Genomic DNA, 12915 nt, shown 5'->3' with positions numbered 1-12915 from the left:
CATGTGCCTGTACCCAGCAAAAAGAAGAATTTCCTGACTCCTTCCAGAAGAGGAAGTTTATTTAAATGAACACATACCTGCTCTGTGGGGTGTAGTGGGAATTATAGGATGTGAAGAGGGGACAGGGCTGTGAAGGGAGGAGAAAATGTGATCAGACTCCTGGGGTGGGGGAGTAACATCAATTTTAACACCTTTATTCTGATGGCGACCACCTGCTCCATCCACCGCTGTGTGGTTGGCACACAGGGAAAGAGGAAGGAGACTGCCCAGACCTAGAGGGCATGCTACGGGGTGGTGCAACTCACTGGGCCTTCCTGGGCTGAAGTTTGTCTAGATTGGGGGTAACACATCTAGCTTTGCAGAGTTTTAGTGGAGATTAATGGAGATAATGAATGTTGCATGCCTGAAAACCAAGAGGTAATTATTGTTATTCCCGGTACCAGATGAATAGAAAAAATTCAAAAATTGCTTTTGAATGAATCCCTCCTGTGTGGTGTCAGTTGCTCACCAGTGGCTTTTTCCAGGCTACCTGGACCTCTGGGACCCAACTTATGCCATATCCCTGGGCTGCCTCTGCCACTCCAAGATCAATTGCTCCCTCTGGGATTCTCCGATTCTTCCCCTTTTTAATCCACGGAGGTGGCAGCAGCTTCACCTGAAGTTCTTGGTTTTCTCATGATTTGCAGTTTGCAGTATCAGCTTGATGGGCTAATGGAGGGTTCGCCTATGGAGGTGACGTTAGTGACGTGTGCAGCCTTGTCTGTGGCTGCCCCGGGCTTGGTGGGGCAGAGGGTGGGAGGGGAAACACACTGAGCCCTGCATCAGACCCAGCTCTTCTTGAAGGTTCCCCATCGCCATTCCTCTGCTGGCCCTAGTGCTTTCTGTCTGGGTTTTGTTCTTAGAGAATCCCTGATTCCTAGATTCCTGTGGCCAGCAGAATCAGCCATACCCATGTTTTATTCCTTCTTCTACAATTCACGGCCGTGCAATTTTCAGGAAGATGCTTGATTTCTCTCAGCTTCTGTCTGATTATCTACTAGTGGAGGTTATAACATGCACCTTAAAGAGCTATTGCAGGAATAACATAAAATAATCCATGAAAAATGCTTGACTCATAATCAAGTATAACCAATAAGTTGCATTTATAATTATTCGTTGTGTACAAGAAGAGGTCACCAATGTTTCCCTAATACAGCTGTGCCTTAGAAACCCCTCCTTGTCAGGTAGCTATCCAGTTTTCAGCACTATTTGTAGACAAGATGATTCTTTACCCATTAAGTAGTATTGGCACCCATGTCAAAAATCAGTTGACTGTAGATACCTGGGTTTATTTCTGGATTCTCAATTATATTCCATAGGCCAGTGTGATGTAGCCTTGAGTACTGAAGCTTTGTAGCAAGTTTTGAAATCAGGAAGCGTGAGTTCTCCAATTTTACACATTTAAAGATTTAAAATGCTATTCCTATCCCCTTGCATTTCTAATATGAATTTTAGCATCATTTTGTCAATATCTACAACAAAGGCTGAGGTTTTGACAGGAATCATGTTTCATCTGTAGTTGAATTTGGGGAGTATTGCCATCTTAACAATATTAGTCCACCAATCCATGAACACGGGATGGCTTACCATTTATTTGGAAGTTTTTTAATTTCTTTCAAAATTTTTTTGTAATTTTCAGTTTACAAATATTGCATTTATTGTATTAAATTTATTCCTAAGTATTATAGCATACTCTTTTTGATGTTATTATAAATGAAACTGTTTTCTTTATTTTGATCATTGGCTAGGCAAAGGCTTCTTAGATATGGCACCAAAGCCCACGAAACCAAAAAAAAAAAAATAAGTTGGACTTCATCAAAATTAAAAACTTTGGTGCTTCAAAAGACACTTTCAAAAAAGCAGAAAGACAACCCACAGAATGGGAGAAAATATTTGCAAGTCATGTAATTGATAAGGGTCTAGTATCCAGAATATAGAAAGAACACTTTCAACTCAATAATTTTAAAAGAACTATCCCAATTTAAAAATGGGCCAAGCTTATGAAACTCATTATCACAAAGGAGAGGCCAAAACTGCTTATAATTGTGCCTAAGAGTCTCCCCCAAAATACCTCTTAGTTGCTCACATGTGGCCCTCTCTGTCTAGCTAACCCAACTCGGTGGGTGAACTCACTGCCCTCCCCCCTACGTAGGACCTGACTCCCAGGGGTGTAAAACTCCCTGGCAACACAGGATATGACTCCCAGGGATGAATCTGGACCTGACATGGTGGGATTGAGAACATCTTCTTGACCAAAAGGGGGACGCAAAATGAAACAAAATAAAGTTTCAGTGGCTGAAAGATCCCAAATGGAGTCAAGAGGTAACTCTGGTGGGCACTCTTATGCACTATATAGATAACTTTTTTAGGTTTTAAGGTATTGAAATAGCTAGAAGTAAATACCTGAAACTATCAAACTGCAACCCAGTAGCCTTGACTCTTGAAAATGATTGTATAACAGTGGAGCTTACAAGGGGTGACAGTGATTGTGAAAGCCTTGTGGATCACACTCCCTTTATCCAGTGTATGGTTGGATGAGTAGAAAAATGGGGACAAAAACTAAATGAAAAATAGGGATGATTTGGGTGTTCTTTTTTACTTTTATTTTTTATTCTTATTGTTACTTTTTCTGGTGTAAGGAAAATGTTCAAAAAATAGATTGGGGTGATGAATGCACAACTATATGATGGTACTGTGAACAATTGATTGTACACCATGGATGATTGTATGATATGTGAATATATCTCAATAAAACTGAATTTTTAAAAAATGGGCCAAGGATTTGAATGGACATTTCTACAAAGAAGATGTACAAATGGCCCTTAAGTACATAACAAGGTGTTCAACATCATTTGTCATTCAGGAAATGCAAACAAATCCAAACCCCCTCACACCCACTAAAATGGCTATAATCAAAAGAGACAGTAACAAGTATTGGCAAGGATGTGGAGAAATTGAAACATCATACATTTCCAAAGGAAATGTAAAATGGTGCAGGCACTTTGGAAAACAGTTTGACAGTTTTTCAAAAAGTTTAACATAAAGTTGCCATATACGCCAGCAATTCCACCCTTAGGTTACTCAAGAGAATTGAAAACATGTCTACACACAAAAATGTAGACATATGTTGAACATAAATGTTGACAGCAGTGTTATTAATAGTAGCCAAAAACTGACAATCAAATGATGATTCATTAAGCAAAATGTGATATATTCATACATTGGAATATTATCCAGTTATAAAAAGGAATGAAATACCAATTCAGCTAGAACATGGATGAGCCTTGCTAACATTATGCTAAGAGAAAGAAATTAGACACAAAGGACATAAACTGTATGATTTCATTTATATGAAATGTCCAGAATAGGTGAATGTTGATTATTGGTTGACAGGGGCTTGGGGGTAGGGGAGAATGGGTGAGTGCTAGTGTGTATGCGTTGTCCTTTTAGAGGACAGAGGTAATGAAAATGCTCTGGAATGAGACAGTGGTGGTGGTTACACAATATTGTGAGTTTGCTGGAAACTGCTGAGTTATACACTCTGAGAAGGTGAAATTTATGGTGTGTGAATTAATTTTTAAGAAATGGTCTTGAATAGATACATTACTGAAGAAGATACATGAATGCTCAATAAGCATATGAAATGATACCCAACACCGTTATTCATTAGGGAAATGCAAATTAAAACTACTACCATGAGATGCCACTTCAAATTCATGAGAATGGCTATGATAAAAAACACTGACAATAAGTGTTAGCAAGGAAATGGAAAAATGAGAACACTCAGACAGTGCTGGTGCAGACACTGGAAAATTGTTAGGCAGTTTCTTAAAAAGTTAAATTTACCTTACAACCTAGCCATTCCACTCCTGGCTATCTACTCAAGGTAAGTGAAAACTTATGTCCCATATAAAGATTTGTATGCAAATGTTCATAGTAGCATTATTCACAATAGACAAAAACTGAGAAGAATACAATGTCCATCAACTTGGAAATGGATAAACAAGACATGGTATATCCATAAATTGGATACGATTTGGCAATAAAAAGATATGCTAATATATGCTACAACATGGATAAATCTTTTTTTAATAAATTTTATTTTGAAATAAATTTGAACTTACAGGAACAGTACAAACCCCATACATAGAACTCCAGCATACCCCAACCCCCCTCCCCCGATACCCCAATCCACCACATTTAACATCCTGTCACACACCATTTCTTTCTTTCCCTCCCTCTCTCCCTCCCTCCCTCCCTCCCTGCCTATCATCCATCATCTATTGCTCTGTCCTCTGAACATATGAGAGCAAGCTGCACACATCCTTGAAAAAACACTGTAATTCACATATACAATTCCCATGAACAAGAACATTCTTTTATTGCAATCTCATTAAATGCAGCTAAGAAGTTCAAGAAATTCAACATTGATACAAAGCTTACATTCTATATTTCCTTTTTTTTTTCTTATGTCCCATCTGTGTCCCTTTGAGCCTCCTCTCCTCCATCCTCAGATCCCATCCAGGATCATCCTTGGCATTTAATTGTCATCTATTTAGACTGTCTTTTTTTTTTTTTTTTCCAATTGTGGAAACATACATACAGCCTAAATCTGCCCATTCCACCCCCTCCCTAGCATTCCATTAGTGGGATTATTCACATTTAGAATGTTGCAATGCTATCATCTTCCCACCATCCCTTTCTAGAAGTTTCCCTTCACCCCAAACAGAAACCCTACACTCATTGCTTAACTCCCCATTGCCCCTTCCCCCACTTCTCATAACCCATACTCTATTTTTCATCTCTATAGTCATAGTCTCTGATACTTTCTTTGTGTTTACTGTGGGGCTTAAATTTAACATTTTAAATCTATAACAATCTTCTTTTCCTTTGATATCAACTTAACTTCAATATGACATATAAACTATGTTCCTATACTCCATCATTCCCCCACCTTTAGGTAGTTCTTGTCAAAAATCACATATTTTACACTGAGTCCAAAACCACTGATTTATCATTACAGTTTAAATATTTTAGATCCTGTAGGAAGTAAATAGTGGAGTTACAAATCAAAAATACAGTAGTATTGGTATTTATATTTACCATGTGATCTTTACCAGAAATCTTTATTTCTTCATGTAATTTCAGTCAATTGTTTAGTGCTCCTTCCTTTCAGCCTGCTCAACTCCCTTTAGCATTTCTTATAGGATTGATCTACTGGTGATGAAGTCCCTCAGCTTTTGATTATCTGGGAATGTTTTCATCCCCCCCTCATTTTTACCCTCCAGGTGTTTGTGAATTCTCCAAGTCTCTGATGGTTATTGACTTCTGTTTTTATTCTATTGTGGTCAGAGAATGTGCTTTGAACAAATTCTTTTTCTTTTTTTTAATTTATTGAGGCTTGTTTTTATGTCCCAGCATATGGTCCATTCTTGATAAGAATGTGTGCCCCGGTGACCTGGGATGTAATAGTCTATATATGTCTGTTAAAATTGTCTGTATCTCTTTCTCCTTTCTTTGTTTCTCTGTTGGTAGGGCTCCCTTTAGTATCTGAAGTAGGGTAGGTCTTTTATTAGCAAAATCTCTCAGCATTTGTTTGTGAAAAATTTAAGCTCTCCCTCAAATTTGAAGGAGAGTTTTGCTGGATAAAGTATTCTTGGTTGGAAATTTTTCTCTCTCAGAATTTTAAATATGTCATGCCACTGCCTTCTCACCTCCATGGTGGCCGCTGAGTAGTCACTACTTAGTCTTATGTTGTTTACTTTGTATGTGGTGAATTGCTTTTCTCTTGCTGCTTTCAGAACTTGCTCCTTCTCTTCAGTGATTGACAATCTGATCAGAATATGTTTTGGAGTGGGTTTATTTGGATTTATTCTATTTGGAGTTCACTGGGCATTTATGCTTTGTCTATTTATATTATGTAAAAGGTTTGGGAAGTTTTCCCCAACAATTTCTTTGAATACTCTTTCTAGACCTTTACCCTTCTCTTCCTCTTCTGGGACACCAGTGAGTCTTAAATTTGGATGTTTTATTTTATCTATCATATCCCTGAGATCCATTTCAATTTTTTCAATTTTTTTCCCATTCTTTCTTTTATTCTCTCATTTTCTGTTCTGTGGTCCTTGAGGAGGCTGAGTCATTGTTCAACTTCCTCTAATCTTGTATTATGAGTATCCAGAGTCTTTTTCCTTTGCCCTACAGTTTCTTTAATTTCCATAAGTTATTCTATTTTTTTTATTTACTCTTGCAATTTCTTCTTCATGCTCTTCTAGGGTCTTCTTTATGTCCTTTATATCCTGTGCCATGTTCTTCTTCATGCTCTCATTGCCTGTCTGTAGTGTTTTGATTAATTGCACAAAGTACTGTGTGTCTTCTGATCTTTTGATTTGGGTGTTTGGGTTTGGGTTCTCCATATCACCTGGTTTTATCATATGCTTTAAGATTTTCTGTTGTTTTTGGCCTCTTGGCATTTGCTTTGCTTGATCTCTAATTTGTCAGAACTGCAGCTTGGTGGCGTACACTTTCTCTAACCAGCAGATGGCATCCGTGAGTCACCTATTCCCCTCAAGTCAGTTCTCTCCAACTTTGTCTTTGTGGTGTGTGGGGATCTGATTCTTGTGGGGTTCCATTTGTGCACTAAATTTGGGTGTGTTGTTGGTGCTGTCCACCCTGAATTAGGGGCGTGTGTCTGAGTGGTTAGGGAGGGAGAGCAGCTTTAATAAGCAAACCTCCCAGGTGTTCCCAGAGATTTAAGGCTGTTGCAAGAGTCTAAACCTTCATTTCAGTCTTGCCACAGATTGTCTCTGCCACTGACCCACAAGTCCTTGGTATTGTGGTATTGGCGTAGGTTCCCTGGGATTTCCAAGTTGGTTCCCCTTCCCTGCTGTGCTCTTCCAGGACCTCTGCTGAGGGAGGGGCTGCACCACATCACAAGTGTGTGCCAGCCCTCCAGGGAAGCCCTGGGACATCGGCTGTGCAGCGGTGTTCCCAGCCCACTTCAAAGATGGTTGAATGGGATGCATTAACTTCCCCTTTCACACAGCTCTGCCCTCCCAGCTCCAGGACTACCAGCCGTGGGTATATTATAGACCACTGTCCACAGCTGATATTGTGGCATGTGCACAGTGCTGCGGGAAAGACTCCCCATCACACTGGGTTTCTTGGTGTGGCTCTGGACTGTGGGTCTGAACCCGGGCAGGAGTGTCCCCAGCCCACCAGGGAGATGGCTGCAAGGGATGTGGTTTTTTCTCCTTTTGGCTCCCCTTTGCTCCCCTGGCCCTGAGACGATCGGCAGCAGGTATGGGAAGGGGTATCCTCCACTCCAGACACTGAGGTGTTAGCCCAGCCCACTCCCGCCGTGCTTCACTGCGTGGCTCTCCCCATTGTATTTGCAGCTGCTCCCAAGCTTTTTTTTTTTTTTTTTAAAGAACTAATCCATCTCCAAATGCCAGCCCACCATTTGCCCACACTGCAGCACGGCCAAGGGACTTTCAGCTGACTCACTCACTCATTTCAGAATGCAGACTCCTGGTTTCACCAAATGCACAATCTCTGTAGATTTAGCAGACCTTGTCTGGCTGGTGCTATGCTGGAACTGTTGTTCTGGGTCACTTTCTGGTTTTCATCTAGTATTTTTCATGGAGATGTTTTTTTGCCCTGTCTCATCTAGCCGCCATCTTAGGTTCTCCCCCATGGATAAACCTTAGAAACATGTTTCAGTTTAAAATGATCATTCAAATCTGAACAAAGAACATATTTTCATAATGAACTGCAAAAGAGGGCATGTCTTTACCCTATATCTTTGATACAAAACTCTGTGTTTCTGTAATGTGATTGTCCTGTCCAGAGTGGTGAAGGGCATTCTTGTTTATCACTGATACTTCTAGTTTATTTGTACCTGGACTTCTTTAGAGATTTGCCTTTCTCTGGATCCCAAGTATAAATGGCAGTGTTATTTGTTACTCAGGAAGTAAGTTGAACCTGCAACTCAAATGTGGTAAATGCTGACTCCAGAACTCAAATGTGTCCAAACAGAATGTGCCTCTTTCTTAGTTCTGGGTGTACCATCATCTCTTTCTGGAGGTAATATTTTGCCTTCCCCAAACCACTGGAATCCCAGAATCTTCCCAGAGATGGCAGGCTACTGAATTTTGATGGGATGTATTTCTTTCCCTCGGGCGCATATTGTCTTACGTGGCATTAAAAATACTTCCCACTTCCTGTTCACCAAGCCCAGTCATCAATGCAGTGGACCAGAACAATGCTCTATGGCATGGTAAAGTAGAACATGTTCTTCCTGACTAGAGCATGATGGAAAGTAGCAGTCCAGAGGTAAAAGAGTGTAGGTGTATTGCTGTCCCATGTAAGTGAAAGCAAACTGCTTTGGTAGTCTTTGCTAATTGTAATAGAGCAAAAGCAGCATTTGTTAGCTCAATAGTTTTGGATGCTCAAGGATATATTGAATTTGTCTAACTAAGGTTGCCCCAGGTAGATCAGCAGCTGCAATTAGAATTACCATTGGATTAAATGGCAAAAATTCATCATCACTCTTCAAGTTACGTTTGTCTTTTGCACAAGTCAAATAGGTAAGTTAAATGGGGACATGGTAGCAATCACTAAATATGCATCTTTAAAGTTTTTGATTATGATAGTAATCTTTGAAATTCCCTAAGAATGCAATATTGCCTTTGGTTTACTATTTTGGTAAGAGGCAGGTAGATCCAGGGCCTTATACTTGATTTTTCCTAGCAAAAGAACTGTTATCTCATGGATCTAAGAGCCAAGGAAGTAGTTCCTGAAATTTCTCGGTAAATCTAGTCCAAATATGCATCCAGAAACTCTCTGAGCCTCTGCACAATGAAGAAAAGGATTCCAATGCCAAAGGGCTATTCTAAAGATCAGGTGAGATAATATAAAATGCTAGTAAGAATGTCTGTTTAGATAAGTAGTCCATAATTCTCATTTGGCCGGATCCCCAGTTTCAGCATTATTGCGAAGCTTGTTGTCAGAGTCAGTAAAGAACTTTAAAAGAGAATAAGGATTTGGAGGCAAATGACACTGGGCGGTATCCAATCTTCAACACTCAGTGACTTTGCAACCATGACCAAGTCTGTTACTTTCTCTGAGACTCCATTTTCTCATCTATAAAATACCCTATTTAAAGAGTTTTTTTGGGGTTAACACAAGATAATGTATGTACAGCAACTAGTGCCATTTCTGGCATATAATATTGTTCAGAGACTATGTATAAAATTATTAATATATAATACAAACCAAAAGTCTGAAGAGGCACAAGCTTTTCTGCTTAGCTCTGCCACCTGCAGACATCTGGGTTTTCCCATTGGGCCTACATTCTCTGAATTGTCTCCCAAACCTCACACAGCAGTGGTCCTGGCACCTGCAGAAATGTCACTGATGCAAATAAAATAGTACGTGTTGTTAAATCTTAGGTTGTCTCCAACATGGGTTGCTCATGGAGAGAAGTAGTGGGAGAAGTGTGGGAAGAGGTGGTAGGACAACCTGAAACTGTAACTCAACTGTCAGACACTCCCAGTCTCTTTAGAATCATGAGCTGCTGCTGCGGTCCCACTAGCCCAGTACACCTCCAGGTGCTTGTCTCTCCAGCTGCTACAGACACTGAATTATCAGGAGGATGCATTAGGAACACCTCACCACCTGACACTCCTGGGAAAAACACTGAGTTGTCACCCATGCTTCTTCCCTAACCCAATTATAAAGAGAAGCCTGGATCCTGGGTCAAGCGGGGATCCCATTCATTCATCTAGCAGCACCTACAGGACCCAAGCCACAATGTGATTGCCATGTGGGAAATGAGGCACAGAGATCAGAAAGGCTGAGTCCTTAAGAGCATCTCAACAAGCATGTTCTAATAGAAGAAACAGAATTATGGAATGTAATATCCCTTAAAGGTAGGGCCTGAGCATGTTACTCAGCATGTGCCATTCAGATGCACCCATGCCAGACCCTGACGTGGGCAATAGAACTCAAGAAGCAAATGGCAGGGAGATTCCTGTCTCACTTGGAGGCAAAAGCAGGAGCAACTTCCTCAGCAGAACCACTTCGAGGGCATGGCTGTGGGCCTGCTCCCAGATTGCTCAGATTCAAGCCTGGTTCCCAGCTTTGCAGTGTGTATGTGAGCTGCTTGATTTCCCATTTGCAAACTCCCTTGCTGATGAGCTCCCCACCATGGTCAGCTTCTATCGCCTGCAACAAGAGACCTAATGGAACGAATGTGTGAGGCAAAGGGTACTCTCACACCATACTGGTGAGTGTGGAGATTCGTACCAATTGTCTGAAAATCAGCTTGGTGACATATATCAAAAGCCTTAAAATTATATACTCTTGACCCAGGAATTCAATTTTATGGGTTTGTGTTAAAGATATCAACTGAGCAGGGTCTTAAGTCTGAGAACATTGACAATGGGGAGACTTGGTATTGATAGAAAAGAAAAAAAAAATCTTAGAAACAAGATAAATGTCCAACAACAGTCTGTTTAATAAATTGAGACCATCCATACAATGGAACGCTGTGTAACCATTACAAATGATCATTATAGGTTCAGATTTTTAGAGCACATGTGACATTTGCAATGCATTGCTTACCAATAATAAAAGCCAATTACAAAATAGTACGCATTATTTCATTTTTGCTAAAATTGTAATTTATGATTGGTAAAATATGTTCAGTGGGATTTTTCCCACTGTCGTAACATTGAAACAGAGTCCAAAGCTAAGGTCAAAATGTGCTGAGTTCCCTGTCCATTTTGCTCAGAGGGTACAAGCTGTTTGAGGCAGCCCCTTCCCAGCAGGCTGACCAAGAGGGTCCAGTTCCAAGACCCAGCTCTCCCACCACCCTCACTGCCCAATTAATATAATAGAAAGAGACGTTAGGCAACTGGGGAGAGTCATGTCCATGGCAAAGAAGATCCACCCTCCATACCTAAACCCCAGGTGGAGATTAAGGGATTTTCCCTGCCCCAGACAGGACAGTGTCCCCCAGACCTCATTCACCTTCACACAGGTGGGGGCAGAGACATAGCAGGTGGCCCTGACCTCCAGAAGCAGGGGTGTGCAGTATTACAAATTATTCCCATGGTTCTTGTGACTCTTCACCAACTGCCCAGGGAAGGGATTGGTGGGGCCCCCAGACCTGGGCAGAGAGAGGGTGTTCTGATTTGCTAAAGCTACCATTATTCAAAGTACCAGAAATGGATTGACTTTTATAAGTGGATTTATTAGTTTACAAATTTAGCTTTAAAGACATAAAAGTGTCCAACTAAGGCATCAACAAGAGTATACTTCCATTGAAGAAAGGCTGATGGAGTCTGGAACACCTCTGTCAGCTGGGAAGGCACATGGCTGGTGTTAGCTGGTCCTTTCCTCCCAGGTTCTGGTTTCAAAATTGCTTTCTCCAAAATGTCTCTGGGTTTCTGTCTCTCTTAGCTTCTCTCTCTCAGCTCCTATGCATCTTTGCTTGTTCTCACAGAGCATTTCTCTCTAAGCATCTAGGGGTCTTCTCTTAGCTTTTCCAGAACAAACTCTGGATTTCAACTCTTAGCTTAGCATCTCCAAATGTCTTTCTATCTGTGTCTCCAAGCATCTGGTCTGTGTCGGCCCCTGAGCTCTCTTAAGGACTCCAATAAAGTAATCAAGACCCACCTTGAATGGGCACGGTCATATTTCCATGGAAATAATCCATCAAAAATTCTCAGCCACAGTTGATTAGGTCACATCTCCATGGAAACAACCTTATCTAAAGACCTATCCATAATAAGTCTGCATCCACCAGACTAGATTAAAAGAACATGGCTTTGTGGGGACATAACAGATTCAAATCAATGAAAAGGTTAATGTGAAAGTAAACTATTTATTCTTGTTGCTTAAAATCAGAGCACCTCCTGAGGAGGCAGACTTTGTTAAAAGGTAGGAACTCTTTTTTTTTTTTTTTTTTTTTTTTTTTTAACAGATCAATTTGGTGGATTCAGGCCTGAAATTCTGGAATAAGAGATTGGGAGGTTGAACAGCTGATTCAGTGTGTGTGTGTGTGTGTGTGTGTGTGTGTGTGTGTGTGTGTGTGTGTGTCTGGGTGGGTAGGTGAGTTGGGGCTCTAAAGAAAGAGTGGGAAGAAGAGAAGGATGGATGATGGATGTGGGGAGAGGGGCATGAGGAAGATGGCAGAGTCTGTGTTTGGAGCAGCAGGATGCCTCCCTGGAGCTCCAATCCCTCAACAAAGAGCTACTAAAATCAGAGATGCTGATTTGAGTGGAAAAGTTTTTGGAAATCACGCGAGGAGTTGAGTTTCATATTTAGGTTGACTTGGTGCAGTACAGAGGCTGCCTGCAGATTTGGAGGAACCAGGAGTCTGGGGATCCAGGAGAACATGAGCTAAAAAGTCTCCTTCCCCATCCCGTTCCTCCCCCTGCTGGTGACAGAAGATGCTGATCGGTGGGGAAAGGTTTGGGAGGAGGATGGAATTGTGGGCCGTGAATGTTTGAGAAGAGTAAGAATTAAGCTTGTGGGCCTAGGAATCTGATTTATAGGTTTGAATTCCACCTCTACTTGTTCCTCCCTGTGTGCCTTAGGAGGAGTCACTTAACTTCTCTGTTTCCTGAGTTCCCTCAACTGTGAAAAGGAGATATTAATCATATCAACCTCATGTGGTTGTGATGGGCTTAAATGGATTAATATATGCAAATTGCTTTGCACTGTAGCTGACTCTGCCCAATGAGCTAGATATTATTATTATTTAGGTAATAGCTTTAAAAGACAGATCCTGCGCCCTCCAGCATAAATGATGCAGTGTGACCGCATTGGCCAGTGGCTAGGGGAAGAAGGAGTCCCAAGCCCTGTGATCAC

The sequence above is a fragment of the Choloepus didactylus genome, chromosome 19 (assembly GCF_015220235.1).
Source record: "Choloepus didactylus isolate mChoDid1 chromosome 19, mChoDid1.pri, whole genome shotgun sequence".
Classification (NCBI taxonomy): Eukaryota; Metazoa; Chordata; class Mammalia; order Pilosa; family Megalonychidae; genus Choloepus; species Choloepus didactylus.
This window is presented reverse-complemented; position numbering follows the sequence as displayed.